This window comes from Protomyctophum bolini (genome assembly GCF_963924005.1).
Source record: "Protomyctophum bolini genome assembly, chromosome: 21".
NCBI lineage: Eukaryota > Metazoa > Chordata > Actinopteri > Myctophiformes > Myctophidae > Protomyctophum > Protomyctophum bolini.
The window spans coordinates 22,461,103-22,480,698 of NC_137882.1; the positions used below are offsets into that span (position 1 = coordinate 22,461,103).

General features: G+C 41.8%; 1 long non-coding RNA gene across 1 annotated transcript; it reads left to right on the forward strand.

The window, feature by feature from the left end:
- The first annotated feature begins 2,453 nt into the window (after window positions 1–2,453).
- LOC308336096 lies at window positions 2,454–19,394 on the forward strand. The gene is made up of 3 exons (XR_013966110.1): window positions 2,454–2,582; window positions 15,218–15,461; window positions 19,261–19,394. It is a non-coding gene; the product is annotated as an uncharacterized lncRNA (long non-coding RNA).
- Window positions 19,395–19,596: the final 202 nt, after the last annotated feature.

The following is a 19,596-nucleotide window of genomic DNA, read 5'->3' on the forward strand; positions in this document are numbered from 1 at the left end:
CTTGGGTGAAGGCCAAAGTTGTACTTAAGTACAGTGCTTAAGTAAACGACAAACGTACTAATTACTTTCCACCACTGATGGTATGTGTATTGTACAGCATTGTATATACACTACAGTGTACAATGTCCGGACTGCATTCAGCTCTGTCAGTGACATTGTGAGACAAGCCCCCATTGCAACTTTGCCAAACATGTTTGCAGCAGTGTTCATTTCGTCGACAGAAAATATGATGACAAATGTTCGTCGACTACCTTTTTCCAGTTATTAGGACGCTGTTATGGAAATGATATAGGCTTATGTCCATCCGGGTGAATGTATATCTTAGAAGCAACAGCAACAAGCAAACAACATCTCTCAGTAGCCTGTATCACTCAACATTCTCTCTCAGTACATCTCTCTCTCGTGGCCTCCATCCCACCAGCCTTGCTGAGCTTCTCCGTAGGTCCTCTCTTATACCCCAGAAGCAGGTTGTAAATGAGTCCGTTTGATGAGGGCTAGGTGCACAGAAAAATGACATACCAAAAGATCTCCATCGTTGCCAACGGTTTATTTCATCAATCAATTAAAATAAAATATAACTTTCAAATAAAATGAAAATAACAAAATTAAATGACAAGCTTAAATTCAAGCATCCAGTGTGGACATTACCAGTCCCTACACTGTCCTAGGGCAGAGCTTCCCGCATTGTGCCCCCTCCCTCCATGTCTCACCATGGACTGACTACATGCACTCAAACTCAGGCCTCTCACTAGTGGCCCATACCATCTGTCTAGAGACAGGTTTCCCAAAAACATTCACTTACACAACTAGTGAACATGTGACCCAGAAAACATTTCCAACATTTACAGTATACTGTAATGCAACATGGTGCAACCCAATTGAATCCTCCACCTATAAAAGGAGAAGTTGATTCAGTAGTGACTCTTTTGTGAAACTTTGACCAGGAAATGAGAATGGTGTGAGTAGTGGGTTTGAGTAATCATTACTATGTTGTCAAACTGTTGGACTTTGAAAGGAATAAAAGTATGTTTGACCAACCAATTGTCTCTGTCCAAATGATGAAATGAAATGAATATATGCATATAAAACGGTAGTCAAGATCAACTGATTGCTAACTTAGCCGGCATAGTTAAACAGCAAACTGTTGGATAATGACTGAATACCGACATGCGGGAATACCGAGTACGAAATGAGGTTATGCCAAACAGAAAATGAAAAACAATTAAACATGTGGCTCAAGAGGAAAAGTGAGAAAGCATTCTGTCTTTATCACACAGGTCCACAGATAAACATGACCATCACAAAGGTACAATACACTACAGACGCCCTGACTGTCGCGGCGCCCCCCTCCTGAGACAGGAACTACCTAGTGATACCTCAACAAACCCAGCAGGGTCTCAACAAACAATAAGTGTGACATGGTCTTTTACATACAGCTTGATGTATGTAAAATCAATCAAATCTGTCAATCAAGCCTGTCTTAATCCAATCAAAGGGTTGATTGGATTAAGACAGGCTTTCAGGCCAAGGTGTCGTTGCTCACAGACACGACCAGACAGACTAGCATGGAACAATATACTATATCGATTTGAGTCTTCATAATTCCCACAACAACGCCATCATGGGGCGCTAAAATAAAATCTATATGGTATATATATAACTAGACTTAAACTACCCACTGAGCAATAGTCGCCTATTAGACGACGGTCTAAAAATGGGTTAAAAATGGTCTGAAAAGTACGTCTAATGCTTAGTGTGTATAACATTTCAGATGACTATTATGACTAAAACTAAATGGAATTTTATCCAAAAGACTATGACTAAAACTAAACACAAATTTGCTGTCAAAATCAACAAAAACTCCCTTGCAAGTTTGCCTAACATGTTTCCAAGACTTGAGCAAGCGTCTATTAGTGTGTGTTCTGGTAAAAAACATGTCACATCCATCATAGGTATGGGTGTGTAAGTGCTTGACAGTGTGCGTGTGCGCGCGTGTGTGTCTGTGTGTGTCTGTGTGTGTGTGTGTGTGTGTGTGTGTATGTGAATCATATCCTATCTCTCCAGTCTCCACCCCATTCAGGGGAGGGGGGCACAGCGTAATAGAGAAGGCGGGGTTGTGTGGAGTGTGTGTGTGTGTGTGTGTGTGTGTGTGTGTGAGACAGCCGTAACTCCACCCCATGCAGAGGGGCATGTTATGTTGTGTGTTTGCATGTGCGTGTGTGTGTGTGTGTGTGTGTGTGTGTGTGTGGTGTAGAGTGTATTCGCCTCCCTACAGTGCCTTGGGCTTTGCTAAGTGGATGTGCATTGTGCACATTGTTGTGTGTGTGTGAGTGTGAGTGTGAGTGTGAGTGAGAGAGAGAGAGAGAGAGAGAGAGAGAGAGAGAGAGAGAGAGAGCGTGTGCGTGTGTCAGTGAGTGCGTGCGTGTCCGTGCATGCGTGAGTCTATTCTCTAAATAACCTGTTGGTCTAGTCAAGACCAGGCTCAGTCTCACAAGGCTCAGATCGGTCTCTGGTTCGTACCTCTCCGCACCCTCACCGTGGCTGTCTGTCATTTGATGTGGACACTACACCTCTGGACTACAGTAAGTCTTTTTCATCACTTTTCTTAGGATGGTTGAAGCAAAGAAAATCAATTGCCAATTGCCTTCTTCTCCCATTGACTTGGAATTCAGAGTTTTAGCAATATCTTAACATGTGGGAGATTTATTCCCCAAGTTGCTCAAACTATATACTGTGCGTCACAGTGGGTTTAGACTTATAAACAAACCATTGAGACGTTTTGTTGTTACAGAGTGGCTCAAAACCATCTCATCATGTCCTTTATTTAAAGCTATACACACTGAATTGCATGTGCTACCCCAGTTTTCAACCTGGGTCTCTGGCACAGATGCCGACCTTTTTACCACTTTTCACCATTAGAGCCTGCCTGCTTGCTCAGGGGAGCAATATAATTTTACCACCTGTCAAGTGTCAAGTAGCAGTGGTCAAACCAGACCACAGGATCAAAATGCCTCGATAGAAGAGCAGGGAGACCAAATAAAACAACCCCAAATGTGTTAGTTACCGTACCATACTGTACAGATGGGTCAAAATACAAATGTATTGACTAAAGAGGTTACATAGTGTATCTTTAGCCATGCACCAGGTAAAAGACAAGAGAGACAAGAGTCAACACAAACAAATACAACAATCACACACTACAACCATGTGAACACAATATCCATTTCAAATGCAATACAGGGTCAACAAAAAAAAACTGTTAACCAGGTTTTTATGGAAGTTTATTTTCTATTTTGATCATTCACCATATGTACTGTATATTTGCCGTTGTCTCGTTATCAAACTGTGTTCCTTTCTCTAAAAAGAAGGGAAAAAAATCACCCACTCTATGAATAATGTATGATACTAGAATTTCGTGCGCGCTACGCGCGCACTCATCCCAGAGCGACTTTGCCACGCACTATGGGAAGAAATAAATGGCGGGAGTTGACTCCACATGTAGTAACGAATGGGTTATTGGAAATGTACCATTGTTTTGTCCTGAATATTTCCACAGCCTAAGTACTAAAGGATTGTGACTGTGGGACAGACATACAGTCTGACATACAATAGGCTACACGTGTGCACAGTGAATAAACAATGACCTATATGCCCAGAGTTCTTAAATTAACATAGTTGGATTTTAACAGAAAGACAATGCCATAAATCAGTCAAAGTAAGTGACAGACTCAACAGTAGCACACAGCATGCAAGGCAGCGATGCATGCATGCAAACATGTTTGTCCAGCTGAGATTTAGTGTCTCCATCTCTCTGTGGAAGAGGTTGCACATGACCTGTACGGCCACACTGAGGCGCTCCAACACAAACACAGACACAAAACAACACCACGCTGTTTGTCCAGTTGACCCAAATCAACACCAATACCTAGCCTGTTTGTCCAAAACACAGTATCTGCTGGCCACGTGTCTACTTCGCCACAACCTAATGTTAGTAACAAATGTAGGGGAGAGCCGCCAAGGTTGTAACGCTTCACGGTTGTAACATGGACGTTATATCTTGATTGGTCAACGCCACCATGACGCCATCGCGTCAGTATGTGTACAGCAACGTACTCTACGTGGCCAGGAGTTTGAAGTTTGAAGTGTTTACCTTCAAAATGCGTCTAATTTTACACCTGGAGTATATGTGTGGTACAATTTTTGTCTTTGGTGTTGGTGAATAAAAATCCACATGGATGTGTTCATGCTTATGTTCTTCATTAGTTTGCATCGTGTTTAGACGGAATTCACGTTCATTCTGGTCTGTAAGCAACTGCAAAGAAAACTTGCAAAAGCGGGTCATTTGTAACATGTGTTACAAATGGTCCGCTTCCATTCAATGCCATTATATGTAATATTTACATATTTGACATATTGGCCAATATTATATGTTCTGAAATGGTATTGTATCGTGTAGTGTATTCTGAAATTAGTTTAGGGTTGTATAACGTTGTACAACTCAATCAATCAAACGTTTGTTTAATCAATGTATTGCCCCATTGAAAAAAAAGAAATGGCCAAACTGGTACTGGTACACCCGATACTATTTAATATTTCCCTTATGTTTGATACATTTTCTTATCACATCCATGGTATGAAAACAATGCTAAGGAGTTGCTTCAATGAAATGTAATTGCTTTAAGCTGAGAACGATATGTTTAATGGTGTTTTTTAGCGTTGTTACATTTATCATGCATGCCGTTACAATTGATCCGATATGCGCAGCAAATGTAACACTGAAACAGCGTCCACGTTCGGTTGAATAACTCCCGACCTGTTTTATCAAAAAAATAACTTGAAGTGGTTTATGGTAGCTGACATGTGTAGGTCCGTTGCCTGAAAATATTACATGTGTAGCTAAACGGATCTCTGAGTAAAAGAATGAAACGTGCAAAATGTTACATCCTTGGCGGCTCTCCCCTATTAGTTTACTCACAGCACAGCACCGTCACTCCTGTCAGTTATTTCGTCCTAATAACTTGAAGTGGTTTATGGTAGCTGACATGTGTAGGTCCGTTGCCTGGAAATATGACGTGTAGCTAAAGGGATCTCTGAGTAAAAAAATGGAACGTGCAAAATATGTTCTAAAATTGTATTGTATTGTGTAGTGTATTCTAAAATTAGTTTAGGGTTGTATAACGTTGTACAACTCAATCAATCAAACGTTTGTTTAATCAATGTATTGCCCCATTGAAAAAAAAGAAATGGCCAAACTGGTACACCCGATGCTATTTAATATTTCCCTTATGTTTGATACATTATCTTATCACATCCATGGTATGAAAACAATGCTAAGGAGTTGCTTCAATGAAATGTAATAGCTTTAAGCTGAAAACGATATGTTTAATGGTGTTTTTTAGCGTTGTTACATTTATCATGCATGCCGTTACAATTATTCCGATATGCGCAGCAAATGTAACACTGAAACAGCGTCCACGTTCGGTTTAATAACTCCCGAGCTGTTGTGTGTATTGCGTGGTTAAAAGGCCGTGTGTTTGTGTTGTAAACAACTCATGTTATGTCTGCGCACACTGTATGTTGCTATGGCTGCTGACGTTAGCATGTGTGCTATCAGGCAAAAGCTGAGATAGATATGCAACTACTACTGGGGAAAATGCCATACAAAACACAACACCTAATTTCGGAATGTTATTGTGACCTATTGAGCACAATCAGACCATCATGATTTGCTTGCTGGACCTATAATTAATTTATTAGCATTAAATGTCCACTCGCCCATCCAAAAGAAAAGCAAGATGGCTGCGACAGATTGTGAGCGCGACGGACTACGGAGGCCAGGAGGAACAGAGCTGGTGACGTAAGAGGCAGGCAGTGTTGCCAGGTTTGCGAATTGTAAGCGAGTTGCAGTGTATGCAAGTAGCGTGGTTAAATTCCTTGTTTCTCGGCGTGTTGTGGCACCCGTTTATCTGCTGGCTCGATCGTGATTTTCATAAAAGTAATATTTGCAGAGTAACTAAGAAACTTGAACGGCTAAAAAATAGGCTATGTCAGTTCGGGGAGGGTGGCGAATTTATTTTGCATATAGAGATGTGTGGTGAAAGTGTGGTTCGGTCGGAGATAGAGCATGAAGAATGAGTATGGGTACACCTTTTCACTTGTATAGTAGACTAGAATTTCGTGCGCGCTACGCGCGCACTCATCCCAGAGCGACTTTGCCACGCACTATGGGAAGAAATAAATGGCGGGAGTTGACTCCACATGTAGTAACGAATGGGTTATTGGAAATGTACCATTGTTTTGTCCTGAATATTTCCACAGCCTAAGTACTAAAGGATTGTGACTGTGGGACAGACATACAGTCTGACATACAATAGGCTACACGTGTGCACAGTGAATAAACAATGACCTATATGCCCAGAGTTCTTAAATTAACATAGTTGGATTTTAACAGAAAGACAATGCCATAAATCAGTCAAAGTAAGTGACAGACTCAACAGTAGCACACAGCATGCAAGGCAGCGATGCATGCATGCAAACATGTTTGTCCAGCTGAGATTTAGTGTCTCCATCTCTCTGTGGAAGAGGTTGCACATGACCTGTACGGCCACACTGAGGCGCTCCAACACAAACACAGACACAAAACAACACCACGCTGTTTGTCCAGTTGACCCAAATCAACACCAATACCTAGCCTGTTTGTCCAAAACACAGTATCTGCTGGCCACGTGTCTACTTCGCCACAACCTAATGTTAGTAACAAATGTAGGGGAGAGCCGCCAAGGTTGTAACGCTTCACGGTTGTAACATGGACGTTATATCTTGATTGGTCAACGCCACCATGACGCCATCGCGTCAGTATGTGTACAGCAACGTACTCTACGTGGCCAGGAGTTTGAAGTTTGAAGTGTTTACCTTCAAAATGCGTCTAATTTTACACCTGGAGTATATGTGTGGTACAATTTTTGTCTTTGGTGTTGGTGAATAAAAATCCACATGGATGTGTTCATGCTTATGTTCTTCATTAGTTTGCATCGTGTTTAGACGGAATTCACGTTCATTCTGGTCTGTAAGCAACTGCAAAGAAAACTTGCAAAAGCGGGTCATTTGTAACATGTGTTACAAATGGTCCGCTTCCATTCAATGCCATTATATGTAATATTTACATATTTGACATATTGGCCAATATTATATGTTCTGAAATGGTATTGTATCGTGTAGTGTATTCTGAAATTAGTTTAGGGTTGTATAACGTTGTACAACTCAATCAATCAAACGTTTGTTTAATCAATGTATTGCCCCATTGAAAAAAAAGAAATGGCCAAACTGGTACTGGTACACCCGATACTATTTAATATTTCCCTTATGTTTGATACATTTTCTTATCACATCCATGGTATAAAAACAATGCTAAGGAGTTGCTTCAATGAAATGTAATTGCTTTAAGCTGAGAACGATATGTTTAATGGTGTTTTTTAGCGTTGTTACATTTATCATGCATGCCGTTACAATTGATCCGATATGCGCAGCAAATGTAACACTGAAACAGCGTCCACGTTCGGTTGAATAACTCCCGACCTGTTTTATCAAAAAAATAACTTGAAGTGGTTTATGGTAGCTGACATGTGTAGGTCCGTTGCCTGAAAATATTACATGTGTAGCTAAACGGATCTCTGAGTAAAAGAATGAAACGTGCAAAATGTTACATCCTTGGCGGCTCTCCCCTATTAGTTTACTCACAGCACAGCACCGTCACTCCTGTCAGTTATTTCGTCCTAATAACTTGAAGTGGTTTATGGTAGCTGACATGTGTAGGTCCGTTGCCTGGAAATATTACATGTGTAGCTAAAGGGATCTCTGAGTAAAAAAATGGAACGTGCAAAATATGTTCTAAAATTGTATTGTATTGTGTAGTGTATTCTAAAATTAGTTTAGGCTTGTATAACGTTGTACAACTCAATCAATCAAACGTTTGTTTAATCAATGTATTGCCCCATTGAAAAAAAAGAAATGGCCAAACTGGTACACCCGATCCTATTTAATATTTCCCTTATGTTTGATACATTATCTTATCACATCCATGGTATGAAAACAATGCTAAGGAGTTGCTTCAATGAAATGTAATAGCTTTAAGGTGAAAACGATATGTTTAATGGTGTTTTTTAGCGTTGTTACATTTATCATGCATGCCGTTACAATTATTCCGATATGCGCAGCAAATGTAACACTGAAACAGCGTCCACGTTCGGTTTAATAACTCCCGAGCTGTTGTGTGTATTGCGTGGTGAAAAGGCCGTGTGTTTGTGTTGTAAACAACTCATGTTATGTCTGCGCACACTGTATGTTGCTATGGCTGCTGACGTTAGCATGTGTGCTATCAGGCAAAAGCTGAGATAGATATGCAACTACTACTGGGGAAAATGCCATACAAAACACAACACCTAATTTCGGAATGTTATTGTGACCTATTGAGCACAATCAGACCATCATGATTTGCTTGCTGGACCTATAATTAATTTATTAGCATTAAATGTCCACTCGCCCATCCAAAAGAAAAGCAAGATGGCTGCGACAGATTGTGAGCGCGACGGACTACGGAGGCCAGGAGGAACAGAGCTGGTGACGTAAGAGGCAGGCAGTGTTGCCAGGTTTGCGAATTGTAAGCGAGTTGCAGTGTATGCAAGTAGCGTGGTTAAATTCCTTGTTTCTCGGCGTGTTGTGGCACCCGTTTATCTGCTGGCTCGATCGTGATTTTCATAAAAGTAATATTTGCAGAGTAACTAAGAAACTTGAACGGCTAAAAAATAGGCTATGTCAGTTCGGGGAGGGTGGCGAATTTATTTTGCATATAGAGATGTGTGGTGAAAGTGTGGTTCGGTCGGAGATAGAGCATGAAGAATGAGTATGGGTACACCTTTTCACTTGTATAGTAGACTAGAATTTCGTGCGCGCTTCGCGCGCACTCATCCCAGAGCTACTTCGCCACGCACTATGGGAAGAAAGAAATGCCGGGAGTTGACTCCACATGTAGTAACGGATGGGTTATTGGAAATGTACCATTGTTTTGTCCTGAATATTTCCACAGCCTAATTACTAAAGGATTGTGACTGTGGGACAGACATACAGTCTGACATACAATAGGCTACACGTGTGCACAGTGAATAAACAATGACCTATATGCCCAGATTTCTTAAATTAACATAGTTGGATTTTAACAGAAAGACAATGCCATAAATCAGTCAAAGTAAGTGACAGACTCAAAAGTAGCACACAGCATGCAAGGCAGCGATGCATGCATGCAAACATGTTTGTCCAGCTGAGATTTAGTGTCTCCATCTCTCTGTGGAAGAGGTTGCACATGACCTGTACGGCCACACTGAGGCGCTCCAACACAAACACAGACACAAAACAACACCACGCTGTTTGTCCAGTTGACCCAAATCAACCCCAATACCTAGCCTGTTTGTCCAAAACACAGTATCTGCTGGCCACGTTTCTACTTCGCCACAACCTAATGTTAGTAACAAATGTAGGGGAGAGCCGCCAAGGTTGTAACGCTTCACGGTTGTAACATGGACGTTATATCTTGATTGGTCAACGCCACCATGACGCCATCGCGTCAGTATGTGTACAGTAACGTACTCTACGTGCCCAGGAAGTTTGAAGTGTTTACCTTCAAAATGCGTATAATTTTACACCTGGAGTATATGTGTGCTACAATTTTTGTCTTTGGTGTTGGTGAATAAAAATCCACATGGATGTGTTCATGCTTATGTTCTTCATTAGTTTGCATCGTGTTTAGACGGAATTCACGTTCATTCTGGTCTGTAAGCAACTGCAAAGAAAACTTGCAAAAGCGGGTCATTTGTAACGTGTTACAAATGGTCCGCTTCCATTCAATGCGATATGTAATATTTACATATTTGACATATATGCCAATATTATATGTTCTGAAATTGTATTGTATTGTGTAGTGTATTCTAAAAGTAGTTTAGGGTTGTATAACATTGTACAACTCAATCAATCAAACGTTTGTTTAATCAATGTATTGCCCCATTGAAAAAAAAGAAAAGCCCAAACTGGTACACCCGATACTATTTAATATTTCCCTTATGTTTGATATTTTCTTATCACATCCATGGTATGAAAACAATGCTAAGGAGTTGCTTCAATTAAATATAATTGCTTTAAGCTGAAAACGGGTTATTAGTTATTATGTGTAGTGTAGTGTAGTCAACATGTTAAGGCTCATACACACTGCCCGGTATTTGCTGCGATTATGCTTTCGGGGAGCATTGTTGGCGCTGGCCGACAAAAACCCCTGATCTGACGTTAAGTGGTGCCCAAATGGTAGATCACGATCTACAAAGGCTTTGCAGGTAGACCACATGACATGGCAGTAAAAATATATATAATTTTAATATAAAAAACGATTGTTGCATCTTCCGCTTTAGATGACCTGAAATGACTTGAGTGATTGACATCAAAAAGGGCCTGTCAGCTCAAACACACAATGCAATACTTGTTGTTGCTTACAATCATCAGTAGCAAAGTCAAATACCAACAAAAATAAAAGCCTACGATTTGCATTTTTCCCCCTCTATTTCCCATTCCATGTGCGTTTATATGAAAGGCCCCTCAATTACATTTTGTCACTATTTGCAGCAATGGGATGATAGTTTTATTTGGTGGGTATGTTGAGCTGGTGGTTTTGAAAGTAGCTCTCAAGTCCATAAAACAAACTAACATAGGCTACTTCTCTATAAGCAGAATCATGAATAGGCCTATTTAATTTATACAAAAGGAGAAGAGAGAGAGAGAGAGAGCAATGTGTTTGTGTCTCAAACTTTGTCTAATATTGTTTTAGAGCAGTGGTTCTCAAACATTGTCATGGCAAGAGCAAAGGACCCCCAATATTTTTTCAATGTACAAAAATAATCCCAAAATTGCGCATCTATAAATTCTAAGCATGTGAGCCGGGACTGTGTGTGTGTGTGTATATACATTCCGTCTGTAATTCCCTGTAGGCTTCACGTGAATAATGTTGTGTGCGCGCGTGCGGAGAAATAGTTATTTAATGAATCGCATGTTGGTGTGTGTGTGTGTGGGGGGGGGGCCTTACAGGCGTGCATGTGCGTGTGTGTGCGTGCAGGCGTATGTATACATTAGGGCTGTCACGATTCGCCTAGTCCACGATTCAATTCAATTTTGGATTTGCAGCTCACGATTCGATTCGATGTTCGATTCGCTATCACGATTCGCCTAGTCCACGATTCAATTCAATGTTCGATTTGAAGCTCACGATTTGCTTCGATGTTTGATTAAATTTTTTCAATCTATTTTTGTAAAACCTTCTTTTTCAGCATTGAGGGCTATATTCATTATAATTTAGGCCAATATCTTGGTTTGTAAAGAAAAACACTTGTTTCCCAATAAGTCACATTTATTTTCTATAAATAACAAATCAGAATGAGAATAAGAAAAGGTTTAACAACTTTGGGTTTTATGCCCTAACATTTTTTAAATGTTTCTTTAAGATGAGATGACTTGTAACATTCTTGTGAAGCTCTAAGTAAGTAAATGAAAAAAAAAAAAAAAGACAAATAGTATATAGACCCATCTGTTGTTAGTTCAAGTATTAAATACTAATTTAAGTGTGTAATTTCACTTATACACTACCTGGTTATAAATAGCTGCAGTAGGCTACACCATTTTATGCAGTATTTTATACTATTTCTATTGAGTGTACATTTAGTGGATGTGGCTTACATCCGGTCTAAAGCCCACCCACTGTATGCGCTGATTTCCATACACAATCCGTATCCTCCCCTCACCGGATGTTGAATTAACAGTACTAACGGCCATATATTTGACGATCGTCGCTGTCTACAACTGCACTGGCCATGGTGAAACGCAACAGCCGTCTCGTTCTCTCACTTGTCAACTCCTCTCTGTGTGTGTGTGTGTGTGTGTGTGTGTGTGTGTGTGTGTGTGTGTGTGTGTATGTGTGTGTGTGTATGTGTGTGTGTGTGTGTGTGTGTGTGACTGAGTGTGTGTGTGTGTGTGTGGCACTGCTCCGATACAGTTGGATTTTCGTCTCTTTTTTTTCTCCATGCATTCGCATGGGCGGAATGGCCCGGCCGCTCGCGGAAGTAAATTGGCTGTGTGGCGAAAATAGGCAAAGTGATCGGTGTAAGGGTGATATTTTGGCCCAATCCGATTATTGACAAAGAACAATGTTGATGTAACTAAGGGAATCGTCGAGTCATTTATTTTGTAAATAAAGAGATTTAGATGGAATAAGCGAAATAGCGATCGTATAATCTCTCCTGTTCCTTCTGTCTCTCATCAATGTCCTGCGCGAGATCAGATTCTGTGCTGCGCGAGATGACATTGTCAAGCTAGTGTGGGGGCGGGGCTGGTAAGAGAGGGCAGTGTTGCCAGGTTTGCGAATTGTAAGCGAGTTGCAGTGTATGCAAGTAGCGTGGTTAAATTCCTTGTGTTGTGGCAACAGCGTAGGGCGCAGCAAATACGACATTGAGGGGTAGAAACCATCCCGGGCGCGTGGTTCATGTAACATGTGTGTCACTGTGAAAGACTGGCCCCATTAAGTGAACGTAGTTGGCGTAGTAGACGCCAACATGACGATGTTGGTAGACGCCAACATGACGATTGTGACGTAGGCTGTTGACGTTGAGCAATAACAGCGTGTTTCATAAAAGTATTATTTGCAGAGTAAATAAGACACTTGAAGGGCTAAAAAATAGGCTATGTCAGTGCGGGGAGCGTGGCGAATTTATTTTGCATATAGAGATGTGTGGTGAAAGTGTGGTTCGGTCGGAGATAGAGCATGAAGAATGAGTATGGGTACACCTTTTCACTTGTATATATAGATGATAGTTAAGTACTGAGCACCGGAGCTGTATTGTTTTGGTCTGTGAAAATCATGTATCACTGACGAAGGTCTTAGGACCGAAACGTTTTCTACTTGCACTTTGAGCACTTTATGAGCATGTTAAAATAAAATAAAAAATGTTTTCTTAAGTCTCGGTCTAAGGAGTTTTCCTTCATTTTTTTTATACAATGAGCGAGGCTTTTTCTGTCAAGTTTTTCCTGAAGTTAAGATGCAACAGATTTGAAAACAAATTCAATGAAGATTTTAAGATCAATCACAATGACAAACGGTACACATTTTCCGATCCTTTTTAAACTGTGACACATCAGCTTGTAGATCACCTATTTATTCACTAGCAACTGCACAACAAAGTATACTGTAAAGGACTGTATAGCATCGTTGATGTGAGCTCACTGAACATTGCCCAAGTCATTCTAATCGTGACATAACTGTAAAGTAATATCCTCTCAGTTCCCGGTATAGCTTTCCGTCTCTGCATTACAGGAACCTGAACGGGCATCATTGTGTGACAGTCAGTCAGTCATAGCACAAAAAAAGTATTTCCTTTCAAATTTGAATCAGCTGCGGAGCTCTGACTGTGTATCCGTCTTGAGAGATTACAGTCACAGTGATTCATAACATTCGTCTCTTATTCCTTTCTCAAAGTGACTCACCGGTGTGTAAACACGGTCGTGATGTCCCCGTAACCCTAATTAGCCCTTTTATCAGTGCAGAGATTAGGTCATGCCGATCCTTGATGCGAGGTACCAAGTCCATAGTGTTTATATTAGGCACGGTGATGGTAAGATGGTTGGCTGAGATACGGCTAAGATGGGGAGACTGAGATAACCTGCTGGGGATTTTCTTGTGAATGGAGACCAGCTGTAGAGAAAAGCTCTCTCCACCCCTCTGTCACGCTCCGGACGTTACAATTCCAAACAACTGATGTAGAAGAGGGGGGGGGGGGGGGGGGGTGTGTGTGTGTGTACTTGTTTGACAATACTTGAGAGCCAAATGTCCACACACACACGAGTGCAGTATAGTGGAGTTTGAAAAGTAGGTTTGGGGTTATACCTGATATAGTTTGTAGACCGGCTATTTCCACTGGCACATAACCAAGTAAACACTAAACAGACTTTGGGGTAAGGTCATAAATGCCAAAATGGCAAAAACTCTATGTCCTTCCCGTAGGGGCTTCTCACTGGCCTACCCGGTCCCACCCAAACAAGCCTAAGGGCCACTAGTTGGCATGTCGAGCAACAACATTCTGTAGAGCCCCATCCGAGTTGTAACCCAATAGCCCCTCTCCAATAGGATTGCCCATAGGATACAAAACAACCTTTAGAAATAGTTAGAGTCTTTCACATCAGGATTTAATGATCATTAGACCCATTGGGCAATAACCCACCTATCTCACAGAATGCCTCCACACTCAGCGTTAGGAGTTTGAATGAATGTCATTATGTGTGGGACAGCATGTCATTTGTAGACGTGAGGGGACTTAATTTAACGGACTAAAGTTTTTTTTTATATATTAAAATTTAAAATAAATAAAAACTCAACCTCCCCTGTGCCAATGTTGGCGCCCTTGCCTAAGGTTGCCTACCCCTGAACTATAAAGCATAGCAGCCTATTATACCCAAATTGGTGCTCAGAAAATGTCATGGAAGTCCAGCCGTTTTCAAGGTTTACTGTTTGGGATCAACGTAGTTGACCGACTGACGATGAGCCGACGTCAGCATTCTTAAAATACCTTATACGAAAAATACTTTCCAATTTCCATGACGATTGTACTTGACTATTTACTTGCAAGCCTTTCAGCGGAGGAATAAAGTGATATTAGACACGGTGGACACCCTGCAGTAAATCTATCTCGTGGAATAAAAGGGAAGGTTAAAAGCAAAACCAGAGGTGGTTGGAACATCACCGCTCATCGGGAGATCAAACCTGCGGCGCAAAAACCACAGTGTCTAAGAACAAGTTCTTCCACAGCAGTATGTCATGTGCGGTCGTGCGATTTGGAACGTGCCTCTCATTAGCTCTGCTCCTCTCTCTCTCTCTCACTCAGTCCTTCTCTCCCTCACCACCTCCCTCTCTCTCTCTGATGTGTGTGTCTCCCATGTGAGTCACTCTCTCTTTCTCCCTTGGCCTCTCACTCTCCTCTTCTCTTCCTCCATCTGACTGTCTCTATTGCTCTCTGAATTGTTCTCTCTCTCTCTCTCTCTCTCTCTCTCTCTGGGGGTGTGTGTGCCTACGTGTGTGTGTGTGTGTGTGTGTGTGTGTGTGTCTCATCTCTCATTACTCTGTCTCCTCACAACCACCCAGAGTGATAAAAGAGAAAGTTGCTGAAGGAAGAGCCGAGGGAGACATCACGGGGAGAGAGCCGACACCACCACCCCGTCAGAAGAAGAGAATGGTCCCACTCTCGCCGCCTGGCAGCTCAGCGTGAGCCGCGTGCATTTCAAATGTGCACACTTGTGCGCGAGGAAAAAAGCCATGTCAGCGATACACACCTGGGCCTGCCTTCTCCTCGTCTGCATTAGCTACACACGACAGGATAAGCCACCAGGTAAGACACAGGGGCACTCATTGTCCAAGATACTCGGCCGGCTGAATTGACCCATTGTCCAGCATAGCGGTTATAACAGCGGCTTAACCGTTTCACCCCCAGATGATGATATCGAGTTATCTTAACCATTTGAAGGAAGTGCAGCTAGGCTTACAAAAGTATCGCTTACTATCACAACGTTATAACTGAGGCACTGGTTTAACCCATTAAGACCTGAGGCCGATTCTACAAAATGCCTTTTAAATCAGTAGTTCTTCTCACCCTTTCAAGATAAAAAAAAAATCAGAAATTGTATATCTGCTATTTTTGAATAGCCTAAGCCAACAATCTAGAATGACACAAATGTGCTTTTAATGGGTTAACTGTTGCACCCCCAAATGCTGATCTAATGAATTTAGACTTCATTCAACTTTTCTATGCACTCTACGTGCCTAGACGCGCTTACAATGGTTCATTCATTCATACATTGGGAGTAATCTAACCATTTGAAGGAAGTACAGCTAAGCTTACACAAATGTATCGTTTGCCACAAAGTCTAAGGCACTGGTTTAACTGTTTCCTAGTTTCCCAAAGTTTAAGTTTCAGTGAAAGCCCCAAAAAATGGATAAGGATCATTCTGGAAATGAAGGGCTAGCTAGTTAGTTGGAATGAGTGACTGTTGGAGAGGTGACGGTATGAGTGTGGTTAGTGTTTGGCAGGGTCATTCTACATGTGGCAGCCAGATGGGCCAGCCATTCCCTGGACTGAGCAGGTCAGGTATAGCAACCCAGTGACCACATGAGCAAATCCTGAATCCAGCAGAATGGTGTGTCAGTACATTTAGCGCAGAAGTATGAAATGTCACGTTTGTGTCCCTGGGTTTCAGGCACAGACATTCACTGCTTCCTTTCAGCTTGATCTGTCGACCAGAAGGAGCAGGACATCGAGTTTTGCTCTTGCCTTGCACATGTATGAAAGACACTAGAGTTATATGTTCTTTGATGGCCATCGGGTTGTGTACAGTGCGGGCTGAATTGTTAGAGTACTTTGGACATCTCCATAAAAATAGAACAGAAATGCATGATTAGGTGCAAGGATAAAATAACTTCTCTAATGACTGCAGCATCATTAGAGGCCATATACAGGTCACATACATAGTGAATAATTCGAAGGGGCAGCTGTCACAATGACAAGAACTGTTTTCAGTACTTATTCAGAATGAATCCATTATCCTACAGTAGTCACCACTGTGTGCGTACAGCACAGCTGAATACTGCATGAATAATAAATTAATTCTAGAAAAGACTAGAATGGTCGGCACTGTACACAGCCCTAGTCGAGGATACCACACATGAAGGATGAATGCGCGAAGGAAGTCTGCCCACGTACTGCTCTTTGATTTTGATTTGATTTCTTAGCAATTGACCGCAACATCAAAGCACACTGGTTCATGCATTCTTGAGAATAATACACAATACAGTTATCTCCACTATGTTGTCCTCAAACAGAACAACAAGGCACAACAAATAAACCCACTTTTCAGGCTCAGCCCTACAACAGTAGCTAGATTCCTGCATCAGCCTACACACACAGCTAGAGTGCAGAGTCACTGTTATGACTATTGTCACTGGAGTGATTTATAGCATGGGGAAGACAGGAAAGTGCAGTCAGTGCGGTGTGTCCATGGTGGAACCATGTGTTGCACATGAGCTGGCAAAGTGCACGTACAGGGCATTGTCGCTTCTGGCTGCCAATTATGACAAGGGCGTACAACAATGACGCTGCTAGGCCATGGACAAACAGGCTGAGACTGATGAAAGAGAGCATTCAGGTCTTTAGAACAATAACAGCTCAGGTGCGAAAACAACCAATCCCTCCCCATGATCCCGTGTTTAGACGGCGGTAACTGACACTCATTTATTAACACTGACACGCACACGCACACACACACTGTGACACACACACACACACACACACACACACACACACACACACACAAAGTATGTGGTCGTGCGTAGGCAGATGCATGCTATGTTGTTCATTGCGAGAGCCTTTTTTTGTTGTAAAGGCTGTCAAAGACAGTACAGACAGTAGGCCTATACATACCTTTCACCACTCTCAGTTGGAAGCTGTGTCACTCTGATGGCAGTCCTTGTCACATGGTCAATGTGGTCATTTGTCTTGAAATGAGCAGGATCCACTTTCAGTGGTGACACTTCCTTGTTCCACCGACTTTAACAAATAGAAAAGAAAAGTTCCTGGTAAAGGGTGTGTGTGTGTGTCCCCGCACTTCTAGATTCATTATTTAATATATTGCAACATAAGTTGCAATATTACTGATACAGTACAATGACGTTACTCACCAACTGCAGCTCTAGGCTCCCCCCGTCCATAGGGATATCCTTTTGGTTAGGCCAGGGCCCCTGCATACCACCTGTTTCGAATTTGCAAATGAATCCTGGAGGCTAATATTGTATTCATAGGAGACAACATCATCCTGTAGGCTAAAAACGAGTGCTTCCAAACTCCAATACTTTAGGAAAAGAATATGGCACGGAATTTCTTGACAGAAAGTAGCGCATAAGTCATGTCTACATGGATTTTTATGAAACTAACGCTTTGCATAAAGGATAATTCAAGCTTTATGTAGGCTACAGCTGCAATGTTGGTGAGTTGGGATGTTTCATGGATACATTGGGCTGTCAATGGTTGTTGTTGCAATTCTAGAATCAAACATAGCCCCTTTCGCGAATCGCGACTATTGTTTACCTTTCTTCTGCCGCGTGACGTCCCAAATACAGAAAAGGTAATTAAGTATACACTCTAGTCTACTCTACTGTACATAGAATCTAGAGTTGCTTGGCGGCTATGATTCGTCAGGGGACCCTGTTATACTTACTAATGCAATGAAGACGCCGTTTCCACGGCGACGGATGACTTAATTTCATTTTGATCTGATTTAATCCAAATCGGATACACCGTTAACACTTATTTAAACAAAAACAGATCACTTTAACAACAGCCCCCTTTTAAAAGTGTTGCTTGGAGCAGTGGGAAGTGGAACAGTGTTTGGCCTGGCGTTGATAGTTGGCCAGAGCTAGAACTCTCCCGTTTCATGTTTTGTTTACACTTGAAACACAGCAGCTGATCTCTTACTTCTGATGGACAGCAGCCAGTCAGTGTGTTGCACTGCACTACTGCCATCTACTGGTAACATGATAGGTGGGCACTGGGCACCTTGGCTGTTTTTTCCAAAATGTTAACAAATGTAATATTTGTAAACTGTTTTTAAGTAAACGTTACATGATTAGGACATTCTTAAACATTTGACAATTAAGGTCTAATATTTCTACAACTGCTACAGACTGTTACAAAACCTGTACATATCCTATCCTGTCATGTTGGGGCATAAACAAGAAGTTGAAGGATAAAAGTAAGTCTGATAATGATTTACCATGCATGATCACATCATGTATAGGCCTACTTACATTACTTACATTTTGGACAAAATAGCCACTTTTACACGAGGTGGCCAAATGTCCTGCAGCCTGTCCCATCTATAGCCTACTGGCCAAGTGCTAGATTCATTTTATATATTTTTTAATTTTATTTTGAAGTAAACATAGGCAGTTTATGTAGACTAGCCTATAATTGCTCTGCTATTTTCCCACGCCTATATAATGTATACCTCTCTGTGTGGACATTCTTAGAAAGAATGAAAGATGATTGGGGCTAGCAAATGGTAATTATACAGACTTTTTAAATCCCGAAAGAGGTCACACCCATACCCAGTGTTGTGCTTTGCCTTTCTTTCATGCAGACGCTCATGTGACATGTGTCTTTTCGCGGGAGTGCCTGCTGCCGTGCAGCTTCCAGCCCTCCGCCGGCGGCGGTGACGCCGACGACGAAGTCATCCGGTGGTTCCGGCAGAAGGAGCTGGTCTACACCTTCAGGTAGGTGACCAGATGTCTTTGCGTGGGACAGTCTTCAGGCGTCCCACAAAGTGAGACGCTGTCCCACATTGTGACTGGCAGGCATCAGTGTTCAAATGCCCTAATAGTTTGTCCCCGGCCTAATAGTTGGCTTTCTGTTGTAAAGCTCTCTCGTCGACTCTTTTTCCTGCAAGATGTGTTTGTAAGCCTGTTATTAAAATAAC